General features: G+C 45.8%; 1 protein-coding gene and 1 long non-coding RNA gene across 2 annotated transcripts in view; both read left to right on the forward strand.

Moving 5' to 3' along the window:
* LOC135243609 (uncharacterized) overlaps positions 1–3,558 on the forward strand; it is a 41,173-nt gene extending 37,615 nt beyond the window's left edge. Inside the window, exon 3 of the long non-coding RNA XR_010326696.1 lies at positions 3,019–3,558. This is a non-coding gene — a long non-coding RNA (uncharacterized LOC135243609). The remainder of the gene's footprint in view (positions 1–3,018) is intronic.
* Positions 3,559–6,606: 3,048 nt separating this feature from the next.
* LOC135242967 (corticotropin-releasing factor receptor 1-like) overlaps positions 6,607–13,465 on the forward strand; it is a 182,608-nt gene continuing 175,749 nt past the window's right edge. The window contains exon 1 of the mRNA XM_064314344.1: positions 6,607–6,884. The gene's annotated coding sequence lies outside the window, so the exon portion shown is untranslated. The remainder of the gene's footprint in view (positions 6,885–13,465) is intronic.

The following is a 13,465-nucleotide window of genomic DNA, read 5'->3' on the forward strand; positions in this document are numbered from 1 at the left end:
AACTCCAACTCCAACTCCAACTCCAACTCCAACTCCAACTCGACTCAACTCAACTTTTCATTGTGCGCATAGTGCTTTTCACCGAGACACTGTGTCAAAGATGCTGTACAGAGGAAACATGAAGGAACATTGAGCAAAAACCAGGCCTTAACCTGAACCCCCAAAAAGCCAGCAATTGAAAAAAAAAAACTTTCTAGTGGGGCGAAAAACACTCAAACGTTGGTGAGAAAGAACTCCCCAATGGGAAGATATTTTGGAGGAACCCAGCTATAGAGAGGGAGCCCATCCTCCACTGGCCAGCCCAGTCAAGATAATAACAATTATTATTATTAATAATAATAATAATAATAATAATAATAATAATAATAATAATGCTTTTCAATCTACTGAATAGTGAAATCAGTGTTGAGTTGAGCAAAATTTTGTTTCACCCACTGAAAGGGCCAGTGTGGGACCAGGATCCAATAATGGACTATTTTAGAGAACGGAACGTGATTCAGCATCTTGTTGAAGTTTAATCTCTGGTACATGCGGATAGAATACCTGCGATAGGCTTGTGTGATCCAAATACACGTCCAATAAAATAGCATTGCCTGGAAATCTAGCATCAAAAATAAGCTGGAAGAACATATGTGCGAGTGGGTAAATACGTTTGCTGTACTTACAATACATTAACGTTTTTCTCCAAATAATTTTGGGAGTAGGAATGCTTTGTTTATTAAACGAGGGGCATAAACAGTGATCACCAGGAAGACTGGGAGACCCTGTGCGTTGTTTTGTTCTGACCATGGAATGCAACCCGCATGGTTCTATCCACTTGCTATCTTCCAAGTTGTTGTGTCTTGTGTTGTTTAATGAGCAACAGGTTCCAATTTTTTGTTTTTGTTTTTTTTTGTTGTTTTCGAGCACGCTAGCTGTGAAGTTGGAGGCAATTGCACAGCAGGAACAGAACATTTTGTTCATTTGAAAAGAAAAGGAATGTGGAACTAAACGTTTTTAAAAATATTTTTTATAGGCTCTCTCTAGCAGGTCATTATCGCACGCGGGCAGAAATGAACTTCAGTAACACACACGCGGGTCCACAGATGTCCTATGCTCCCAGCGAGGTGCACTGAAGCTACAGCGAGATTCATTTAAGAAACTTTTGCTCCACATAATGGTCAGCATTACAAGCTTACATGTCACTGAATATGGGGAGAATTTTATTTATTTTTTCCCCCAGTGGGGAAGATTCCTCCTCTTCAGTGGCCCACCATAGCCGACGTGCCCTTTCCGAGCTGGTCTCGTTAGCCAAGTTCGGCACTATTTCCTCATATTCACCAGGCTAACGCGTTCGCGTTTCGCCGTTGTTTGCGAGCGGTGCCGACTCAGTGTCCGCCGGATTGATGGAATGTTATCTAACGCTACTGTCAAGCTACACTGTCGCGTAAAAACAAACAAACAAACAAAAACACAAACAGCAGAACGGAACGGAACGTTTCGGCGCCGAGCGATCGCGCCGGTGTCCGGATGAAAGCCGCCGGTCTCGCTCGGCCGAGACTGACGGCGGCGCCTGCCGGCCCGGAGCGGGTTTGGCAAACCGTGACGGACGTGGACACGCTCTCACCGGAGGGATGAAAGCAGCAGTCACTATAATTACTGCTCCTGTCTTTAAGAATGAACCGCAGACACCGAGGAAAAAAAGAGATTAGACATCCCTGACTGACCGGCTAATAAACGAGAAGGAGCAGTCGCGGCCTCGGGGGAAAAAGGGGAAGCGCGTAATACCCCGGAGAATCCGGCCCAGCCTTTCCCAAGAATGTGATTGGTCCGGTTATCAACCCCCCTGAGAGGGGACCGGTGTCGACTCCCATTTCCGTTTTCATTACCATCCTGTTGGGTTGATTTGTCCCGAGTGTGCTCTGTTATGCCTTAAATTAGCAGAACCCGGTGGTTATGGATTCTCAGTCAGACTGCTCCTCTGCTGTGGTATTTAAAAGACTGCTCATTGGCTGTGGATTTAAGACTGCTTTGCTGTGGTATTTAAAAGACTGCTCATTGGCGGTGGTATTTAAAGGACTGCTTATTGGCTGTGGTATTTAAAAGACTGCTCATTGGCTGTGGTATTTAAAAGACTGCTCATTGGCTGTGGTATTTACAAGACTGCTCATTGGCTGTGGTATTTACAAGACTGCTCATTGGCTGTGGTATTTACAAGACTGCTCATTGGCTGTAGTATTTACAGACCTGCTCATGGGCTGTGGTATTAACAAGACTGCTCATTGGCTGTGCTATTTACAAGACTTCTCATTGGCTGTGGTATTTACAAGACTGCTCATTGGCTGTGGTATTAACAAGACTGATCATTGGCTGTGGTATTTACAGACGTGCTCATTGGCTGTGGTATTTAAAAGACTGCTCATTGGCTGTGGTATTTACAAGACTGCTCATTGGCTGTGGTATTTACAAGACTGCTCATTGGCTGTGGTATTTACAAGACTTCTCATTGGCTGTGGTATTTACAGACCTGCTCATTGGCTGTGGTATTAACAAGACTGCTCATTGGCTGTGGTATTTACAGACTTGCTCATTGGCTGTGGTATTTTCAAGACTTCTCATTGGCTGTGCTATTTACAAGACTTCTCATTGGCTGTGGTATTTACAAGACTTGGCTGGGAAACTGACCCCAAAGCCTTCGGTGGAGCAATGAAGAATGAATTTCAGGCTTTTTTTTTTTTTTTCCATCAGAAATTGGTCACCCCAGACCACTGGGTCTGGCCGTTTCTGGCTCATTGGGTGTGTGTGAGAGTCGCGCACGGCCCAGAGAGAGTTTAATGGGACTGAGGGACTGCGGGGGTACCTGATTCAGGACATTCAGTGATGGGCTGACCCTGATTTATTTGCTGTCAGACATGAGGGGATTTGTCCATATGTTTCTCTCCCCCATCCCCTCACTTGCTGAATTAAGGTCTCGCTCTCCCCCCCTCCTTCTCTCTCTCTCCCTCCCCCTCTCTCTCTCTCTCTCTCTCTTCACTGCAGGTCTCCACAAAATGGCAGGTGGCTGGGATAGGATGATAAATGGAGGGTCCTGGTGGCTTGTCATGCTGCCAGGGGAGAGGTACATCTGGCCGTGGATATTTTGCGTTTCTTACGCCTTAAAAGGTTTAATACCTGCATTATTATCTGTGTCCTTCCCTTTTATTCTAATGATACTTATACCCTGCAGGGGACTATGGAAATATACCTTAGGTTAAAATATAATGTATTTATCATAAATAGACATCACACAGACCCCTGCCCTCTACAGTACTCCCATGACTTTGCCAGAGGAACATGAATACATGCTTAAACCAGTTTTTTATTTTAATTTTAGAATCTATAAGGGTTACAATAGACATTAAATGTGTGAATAAGATTTTTTCGAGGACAAGGTGTTCTGTTGACTGGATTTAAGCTGAATCTTTCCCACTGTGTTCTACATCAAGCCATTTGGAGTTTACTGAGCCCAAAGCATCAGTCACAATTGCGTTCCATGTTGTGGTTACTTTAAAAATAAATAAATTTAATCTGAAGAAAACTGCCACAATGCACGCCTCCCCTCTCCCCCTGTCCCCCCCTCCCCCTCCGTCCCCCCACCAGCTCGAAACGTGCTGTATGAACTCCTGTATTGGAGGTCAGTGCTATTTGCACACAGCAGTCTGTTGTTCATGTTGTTTGTGCGTGTACACGCTTGTGAGCCTCACGTGAAGCTGCAGGCCATCGGACAGGACAGCCTGTGGCTTCCAGATTGCGCTGCCCCTCCCCCCTCCACTCTCCCCCCCTCCACCTCCACCCCCCCTCACCGCTTCTGGAGCACGCTGCACCCAGGCGAGCAGTTCGTCTGATCACGTTGATCACGGCCAGTAGATCACTCAGGTTGTCGCAGGTGGCAGGTTTTGCTGCTTCGTAAAGCTGTCGCGTGGTCGTTTTTTTATTTTTTATTTTAGTTTTGTTTTTGGGGGGGAGGGGCATGGAACCAGTAGTCTGAGATCCGGCCCTGTGTGGGATCAAGCCTGGCTACTGGGTGCCTGCCACACCCCCAGAGGGTGGGGGTAGGGGGTGAGGGGGTGCGGGGGGGGCGCGGGGTATGGGGGAGTGAAACCTGAACGGGGTGGGGTCCAGCAGTATGTTCAGCAGCAGGTCGATCTGTCGGCGGGGTGGTGGAGAGACAGGGTGCCGCATGGCTCCGTCTCCTCCTCCTTCACCTTCCTCTCCCTCCTCTGCCTCATCCTGAAGGGAGGAGGAAAATGTCAGAGAAACAGGCGAGGGAAGGCAGCTCAGAGTATCAGACGACAGCAGCAGGACGGGGGGGGGGGGTGGGGGGGGTAAGGGAGGGGGGGTAGAGACTTGCTTCTGTCTGCAGCTCACACAATGGCAGGGCCACCGGAGTACACACTCACCCCTGCTAAAAAGAGCTCCTCAGCAGTGAGGGACACAGACACACAAACACAATCTCAGACACACACACACACACACACACACACATACACATACGCACGCGCACACACACACACACACATACGCCCACACACAGACACACACACTCTCACACACACACACGCACACACACTCACACACACACACACTTGTACAAAATGACACACTAGGATGATATACTAGGCTTCGGTTCACACTGAAAATCATCTTTTTTGTTGCAGCAATTGAAAAACAGCAGTGTAAAAATCTAGTCTTCTTTTTGCTGGACACAGTTGAAGGGGCCACATCGGGTGAAGCAGAAAAGCGCTCTTGCCCTGTACTGTACGCCCCTTATGTGATATTTGGGAGAAGCGAATGGTATGCGTCACATGTCCTCAGGCAGCATGCGACGCTACCATGGGCTTCGGCTTCTTTTCTCGATTCATTACGAGGGTCGAACGCCTCTTAATTACGTACGACCGGAATTCGGTCAGCGCTAATGAAGTCTTCGTGTGGTGCTCTCCGTCGGTCCGGATTCGACTTCTTTCCTTTGATCGCTTGATCTCAGCTGCTTCCACCCCCCTCATACCCCCCCCCCCCACCACCACTGCCCCGGTGGAGCCGAATAAATAACCCCAGCAGGATCTGAGTTTGACCGGCGTGAGGGAGGGAGCCCCTCGGGAACCCTGCTCTTTGCATAGCGCTGTCGGCCATGTTGGCTCCGGGAACCCTGCTCTTTGCATAGCGCTGTCGGCCATGTTGGCTCCGGGAACCCTGCTCTTTGCTCTTTTGCAAAATATAGTGTTTAGACAGCCTTTATTGTAGCAGTATTTTTTCGTTTAAAAAAAAAAAAGACTGTTTCGACCTCGCAGGGACATCGTCAGTGTGTAACTAAGAACGGCTCAAGGGCGCGTACTGTATTTGCACATTCTGGGTGCGGATTAGTAATCCGTCGATTCCACGCGCCAGGTAAGAATATAAAGCGCAACGTGGCCAATGTGTGACTGTAAATAATAATGCTAACAAAAAAGAAGAAACATAAAAATATAGAAGAAAATATTTAAAAAACACTCAATGTTGTTACATGTTAAAGGAACAGCAGGCGCTAAGAAATGAGGGGCTGGATTGCAGATTCATAAAGTTAATATATAAAAAGGCAGATTGATATTGGTTTTAATCCACCTCCTCATTCATCAACATTAAACTTGTTTAATCCTCCACTAAGAGAACCAGCAGGTGAATAAGGTGAATGAGGCAACTGGAACCTAAACTTGGTTGAATACGCAAATTAGACAAGCACTTTCCATAATTACAGGTACCCTACTGCCTAAAACAGGTACTGTCCGAATCCGGCCATGGAGGGGCCGCGGTGTCCGTCGGTTTTCAGTGTGTTTCAGCCCCAGAGATTCATTTGAGTCCTTGATCGGCTAAATAATCCGCACGCCTTGGTTCTCAAGGCTCTAAGTGCTTTCTGATTGAGAGGAAATCACAAAAAAAGAACTCATACAAAGAACACTGCAGTACTCATGATTTTTAAAGGGGAAATATATGTCCAAATTTTGAGCTGTTGTGGGCCTAATGGAAAAACTTAACGTGAATGACCCCAGTAATAACACCCCCTTTTATCTGACTCATCCTAGTGAAACATAAACAGAGAAATTCAGCATGGAAAAAACATGGTGTACATGTAAGTACATGGTGTCTCTGTCCTAGAAAACAATTTAATTATGGGGTTTCCAATAATGTTGGAAAAATAAACCTGTGCATCTTTATACAACCTCCGACCATCTTTTTTTTAATAACATGGAACACATATACAATCATCTTTGATTTTTTTCTCCTCTTTAATTATAGTCCATATGGTGTTAGGAGTGACGGGCATATGTGTAGGCACACATTTTATACCTTTTTTTTGTATCAGATCCATCCAAATTGCTGGCTGGTGGTGGCGCAGTCTCCCATTTTGAAATCAGGTGACTGGGAAGAGGCCATTTTGTGAACTGTCAGGTGACTGTGAGGAGGCCATTTTGTGAACTGTCAGGTGACTGTGAGGAGGCCATTTTGTGAACTGTCAGGTGACTGTGAGGAGGCCATTTTTCTAGCAGTCAGGTGACTGAGGAGAGGATATAAGAAGGCCTGTTTTGAGGGCCCCCTCCCTGGATTTTTGGAAGAGACTCTGTTTGGAGCTTTTTGGGTCCTCTGGTTCACATGGGCCTCAAATGCTGCTTGGGGGCTAACATGTTTGGGATTGACTGTCATGAAGAGTCCCCCGTTGGCTTGGTGTCTTCTGGACAAGTTTATTTATTTATTTATTTTTCGCTTTTTGGATTATTCCAACCAGGAAGAAAAAAAACCGACATCTGAAGGTCTGAGGAATTCTGCACAGTGAGAAGCTGGAGCTGGTCGCTCCCAGAGGGAGGACTTGCTTGGGCTGGCCCTCAACCACAGTGGTGAGAACTGCACCGACCACTCAATCTCCAAACAGCGTCCTTCTTCTGTTTTGTTTCCGCCTACATGTATATTGTATACACATGCACAAACACTCTTTGTTGGGGGTGAAGAGCTTTGGTTAATTTCAGGGTTAGCCAGCAGTGGGGTGACAAAGGTCTACATAAGTCATCACCATCACATGACTAATCTCACAGCAATGTAATGTATGACACTATTGGAAGATTCCAATGGCCCTCTATATGCAAATGTATTATTTTGATGTTATTTGCAGGCTGTAATGTGTTGTCATGGCGTGCAATGACGTGTGTTGATGAAAGCATGATGTATACTGATATTTGTACTTCTAGCCTACGCTCTTGTGAGCTCCACACGGTGACTTTGTCATCTTCATGTAACTGCCTGTAGTTTCCCCACTGTGTTTTCCCAAGGTCTTATGGCATATAGTGAAACTGAGGTTTTTTAAGCTTTTTTAATGGAACGCCCTCCATTTTTGCCGGCCTGATGGACAATATCTACTGGGTACGCTTGTGAGAGGATTCTTGAATTGATTAGTCTGTGTACCTTTCATTTTGTCGCAACTCAATGCAAATCACCAGCGGTAGCTGGTCAGAGGAGGCAAGGGAGCGATGTTTTCTCTAGTTCGAGAGAGAGAAGAGAAAATAAACCCAATTTATTCATTTGTATACCCACAGTACCACTTCAGTTCATGTTTTTAGAGGGGTTTTTGTACGTTTCTGCTCGGTTTCAACCTTACAACTAATTTTCTATGTGCTGCTTGCTGCCCTTGTGATGGGACCCATGAGCCGCTACTGCAAATCACCATTCATTTTGCTAATTACGCCTTATTGAATATTTGATGCATATTAAACTGGTTATTGTTCTGAGGGGGTGAGATGTGGCACTTAGACCCTGCTTTCAGCCACAGAGACCCCCCCCCAATCCCCCCCCCCCCCCGGGTCGCTGCTGACTGTTATGCCCGAGTTGGCCGCCAAGCCCAGGAACATTGACGGTGATTCTATGGGGCTTCAGCACTTTTCCGTTTTTGGAAAAGATTAAAATGAAATGTTTAATTTAGCATTTACATCCCATGTGGATGAGAATAGATGGAGAGGTTCTGGGGGCACTACTGATTAATCTGGAGTGACTCATAAATCGCTTTTAGCAAAGATCCTTTCTCGGGGGTGGGGGGGGAGCATGGTCTGCCGTAGACTTGCTCTCAGTCCTTTGATCATTGAAGCGGGAAAAAGTACCATGCAAAAATGCCATTAAATGTGCTTTTGCCCAGGTGTGAATCTAGTAACAACGTACCTCTGCCTCCCCTACTGATAAAATGATAATAAATAGTCTTTTCACTCTTATTATTAGAAGGCATGCACTGTACACACTGCATATCCCATGCATACATTGTTTTATAAATGGAATTTGGGGGAGGGTGGGGAGAGGAACTGTTCGGCCCTTCAGCACAGTTTAAAAATAGAAACCTGTGCACCACCTGCGTGTGTCAGCTGAGCTGGTTTTCCAGGCTTGTGACCGGATTCCTGCGGGAATTTCCTGGCATTTTCCCAGCTTTCCTGGCCTGTGTTATGCCGCATAGAGATCCGACCGGCTTTAGGGGCACTGGTGTTCCTTCAGCAGAGAAATATTTTTTTATGACTTTGAGGGGGGGGGGTCGACCTGATTTGATAAGGCTGTGTGATGGATTGGTGACCTGTCCAGCATGTATTGCTATCTTTCACCCAATGCCTGCTGACCCTGCGACCTCACGACCCTACCCCCCCCCAGCCCCCACCCCCGCCCCTAACCTGGAGTAAGCAGTTCACAAAATGATTGGATAGATAGATGGAAGTGACAAGGATCTGATGGAATGGATAATGTTTTTAGTCCAAAAACAGAAGGTTTTTGTCACCAAGGAGTTGAATGCAACTTAGTTGGTCATTGTTACAAGCCCTTTAATAGTCTAATAAGAATTGGAAGATTTTACATCATGTTGCATGCCTTTTCAACAACTGGTCACCCTAGCATTCGTGAAACATGAGGTAAGGTCATCTGTATTAGCTGGAAGTGCATGAGCAAGTCCATGCACTGTGTTGTCGAACACGTCGTGCAGGTGAAGTGACAAGCTCATTCAAGCAAAAAAAAAAACAACTGTTGAGTGGTGAGTAATAAACGTTTGATATTCTTTCACATTGTATTGCTATATATTGAGGGCAGCTTTTTTGGCTTATTTGGTACGTGTAGATTTTACTAAAAGGTTGTCGGCAAACTATGGAACCCTCACTAACGCCCAAGTCAACCTTGAGGTAACTGGCTAGTTAATACTCCAAACATCGTATTGAGCAAGTACAGCGTTGGCACCCCTACAGTGAAACTTTAACATTTCACCGTCGATGTGAAACTGTCCAAACCGCGACAGGTTGCTGAATGTACGAATAACACACAATTCCGTTTCAATATTGTTTAAAAACGTGAATTTAATATTCATAAAAGACAAGTGGTTTCAAGTTGTCAGCTGGAATGGTGGGATCTCGTTTTTGGGGGAATCTAAGAAAACACCGTCCGATTTTCACTCGGCACAAATAAAACCGGTTCGGCGGGTCAGCGCTAACGGCTAACGGGCTTGAATGTTTACGGATTTGCAGAATCTTTTGTTCCAATTACGGCTCTTGGTTATTTTCGTTCTAAAAAAAAAATAAAATAAAATAAACCAGACCAGAGCAATCAGATGAATTATTAGTCAGGCTGCAGTGACGCATGGGGGTCAGTTAGAATGCTGCACGCTCAGTTCTGCTCGTCCCGCATTGTTTGCCATAATTGGCTCGTTAACGTTCCACAATGTCGCGACTAAATAGCGTTCAGCGCTTTGACGCACTGAAGTGTCTAACCACATAGAGAGGCATCACAATGAAAGCGACTCAGCAACCGCATAGAGGACTTAATGAGCTGGCTACAATCATAACAAAGATGTTTTCTGGAGATGTTTTGAATATAATGGTGACATGTATTTATCTATTCACCACCCCCCCAATCCACCCCCCGCACCTCCCAATCCACCTCAGCTTGTGCGTGGGAGAATGAGTCAAAATGACATCGCTCAAGTGGGTTGCTAGGTGATACACATCGGTGGTGGATGAACCTCCCCCTCTTCACTGTAAAGCATCTTGAGATTGTGGAAAAAGCGCTATATAAATGTAAAGCATTATTATTAAATTGTTCGCACACTTGTCGGAAAGATGATTGACGATAATGGCTAAGCTTTTGTACATGTACCGTACAGGGCTGGTAAATTCAGTTTCATTTTCTGTGAAAAGTGTCTGTCAATCTCAGATCTCTGAGAGACCAGTTGGTTAAATTCAACATCGGTTTGTACCAACCAACATCTCAGAGCTTCTAGCTGATGGCTTCCACTGCTAGGTCACCTATGCTGGCGATTTCACAGTACATTGACATCCAGCCATCCATCCATCTTCTAAACCACTTACTCTAGGTCAGGGTTGTGGGGGGGGAGGCTGGATGCTATCCCAGCATGCATTGGGAGATAGGCACGAATACTCCCTGGACAGCCGCCAATCCATCGCCGGGGCCCACGCACCAATCACTCGCACGCTCGTACCCCAAGGAGGCTTCAGAGTCTCCAGTTAGTCTAACCTTCGTGTGTTTGGACTGTGTGGAGGAAGCTGGAGTACCTGGGGACCACACGCAGACTCCTCTCAGAAAGGCCCTGAGACGGGACTCTGACTCCACACCGTCTCGCTGGGAGCCCACTGTGCTGCTCGCTGCGCCGCCGAGCCGCTTGACGCATCGTCAGTACTCTGACACCGGGACACGTTTAAAACACGTGTTCATTCCCCTCCCCCTTCTCCTCTAATCCCCCCCCCGCCACCACCACCCCGTCCCACCCCCCCACCACCACCCCGCCCCAGTCTCATAATAAGAATAATAAGATATGACAAATGTCAGCAAGCTGGCATTTCAATCAGTCGGGCTCCTGTGAAAACGTGTGATTTCATCAGCCTGGGTTAATGATAGGGTGAGCGGAGGAGCGCGTGTTCCGCCTTTAGCGAGCTCTGTCTTGGTGGGCGGGGGGGCGGGGGGGGCCGTCTGTTTGTCCCGTGGCGACGGCGCTGGCCCAGGGAAGATGGCCCGCAGGCGCGAAACCGGACGGCCCCCCGTCCCCTTAGGACCCCTGAAAAGACAGAACCAGGTCATGCTGTCAGAGCCGTAAGACACGCAGGGAACCGGATCTGAACCCCGTTTTAGACGGAGACTGTAGCTGGTGTGTGAAATGCGCTCCTCATTCAGAGCAAGAGCAAGTGCTCAAAAAATAAATACATAATTGGGTCTGGTGCTTGCTCGAAGAGAGTACGACACCCCCGTCTGTAACCTTTTTCAGTATTTTGCGATCTGCTGCTGCTTTTAGTCGGATAACGGATCATTTTACAGACGTTGTTTTTCAAAATGTTACTTTCACAGGTCTGTGAAAACGGCGATTTCCTCCAGAGGGAATGGACAGAGCTTTAACTTAAATACTCGTGTAATACTGTGTGTTTCTTATGAAACGATGTCGCTTATCCTGGGAACAATAACCGTTGGCAAGGACAGCGTGATCAAAGCATTATTATTTTATTTTTGTGATTTGAGGAATGTGACCTGCCTGCAAATGGTGTAAACAGAGCTGTGACATGAATTTCATTTTGTGAACAAGCAAAATTCTTGAATTGCTTTCAAATTTGTGTGATTCGGTACTTTCTTTCTGTTAAGATTTTTAGGGACTTTCAGGCCAAAACACAAATAACAATATACATTTTAGTAGTTTAACATGGCATCTCAATGTTGTTTTACTGGTGTGCAATTCCTTTGGGGGGGTGGGGGGGGAGGGAATGACAGAATCTTCTAGAACTTTCCATTAACCCCGATCATCGCTCCCCCACTCCCCCGCACCCTTTCAAGTCACCCAGGCGCTGAATCGGGGGGGGGGGGTCAGGGACACACATAATTTGCAACATTTTATCTTCTCTGGCCTGGAAGGCACTGCCTCCCTGGCCTTTTAAAGGCAGTAATGTCACAGAGACCATTAAGCTTTTACGGCCCCACGTTAACGGGGACTCATCGTTTCCGATGTAAAACTGACTCCCGGAGGGAGCGTATTCCAGAAGTTTCTTCCGTGTGTAAGTCACCTTGGGGGATTTAGTGGGGCCAACCAGTAAAGTGTGTAAGCCAGTCCGGCGTCCTGCTGCATTTGGTTGGCTGGTACTGTATGCGATGATTGATGGTCTTCAACTTGCTGCGAAACACATTTCGCAGAAGGTTTTTTAAAATTTTGTTCGTGGATTTTCGGATTTTAATCCTGTCTTCTGACCGGGTGAAGAAAAAAAAAAAAAAATCCTCGCATTTTGTCAGGGATTGAAAGCATTTTCCATCTGCATGAACAAAACAACTTTGCAATATATATACACCTTGTGCTGCTCATTTATTTTTAGGCATCTTTGAATTCAGAAATACCTTAGATTCACCCCCAGACAGGCCTGAGAATCATGCAGAAATTAATTCGCTGTGATGGATTAAAGTCTCAGCCGAAGTAGACAGCGTTAGGCCCGATTTAGTACGTGCGACCGCGCAGATAAATTAAGTTTAATTGGGTTTTTCACCTGAGAAATCGATCAACGGTAGCCCGCCGCACGAGTGCCGTCTGCGAGCTGATTGGTCAGATAAGCGGCACAAAGGGCGACTCCATGGCTGCTGGGGTATGGCCTGGCTCGCAATCTCTAGCACTTTGCGTGGTCTTCCCGTTGTCGGTTTGGTTCGAGAGGATTTGTTTTTTTTGTTTTTTTGAGAAAACTGACTTCTTAAGAAGGCAGAAGCCCCCATGATTGCTTCAAATAAACTGCTCTTGCAGTACTTACTCAGTTTCAAATATTTGCCTTCTCTTTTATCAGGAAGGGATTTTCAATCTAATCTATGTTAAATGTTTGAACAGGGAAGTTTATTTCTGCATGCAAATTGATCGTTCAACATGTTCCTTATGCAGGCCATGTGGAAGAAAATGTTATTATCCCGAACCCAGAAAAAGAACGGGCTTTACACATTGTCTTTGGATGGCATTGTGGGAACATTTTTGTTTGTCCTCATGCTTGGAATTGTTTATCCTAATTTGGCTTAACAAATTAAAGCAAGCGTTCATCTTTTATTTATTTACTCATTTGTTTTAATGAGCATAATGAGCTAAGTTCCTTCAGGTGGCAGCTGAACTTGCCAGCCTGTATTTGTGGAAATAAATGATGATATTCTGAATACTTTATATTTAGCTCAACTTTCAAATTAAATTTAAAGTTGAGTCGAGGTTATGTGCAAATGCTGACTGAATCAAGGTTTGAGGCAAATGCTGAAAGTCATGTGAGTATGCAATGTACTGTATGTATGACAATGTATGAAACCAATCTCAACACGGGCATTTAAAATTTAAAACTTTTTTTTTTAAACAGAGAAGTGTCACAAAGACACTTTATAGAGAGCAGAAGGAAAATTGGGAAGATACCAGGTCTGAACGGTCCCCAAACTCAGGGGAGGGACAGGGCTGGAGCGG

The sequence above is a fragment of the Anguilla rostrata genome, chromosome 17 (assembly GCF_018555375.3).
Source record: "Anguilla rostrata isolate EN2019 chromosome 17, ASM1855537v3, whole genome shotgun sequence".
Taxonomy (NCBI): domain Eukaryota; kingdom Metazoa; phylum Chordata; class Actinopteri; order Anguilliformes; family Anguillidae; genus Anguilla; species Anguilla rostrata.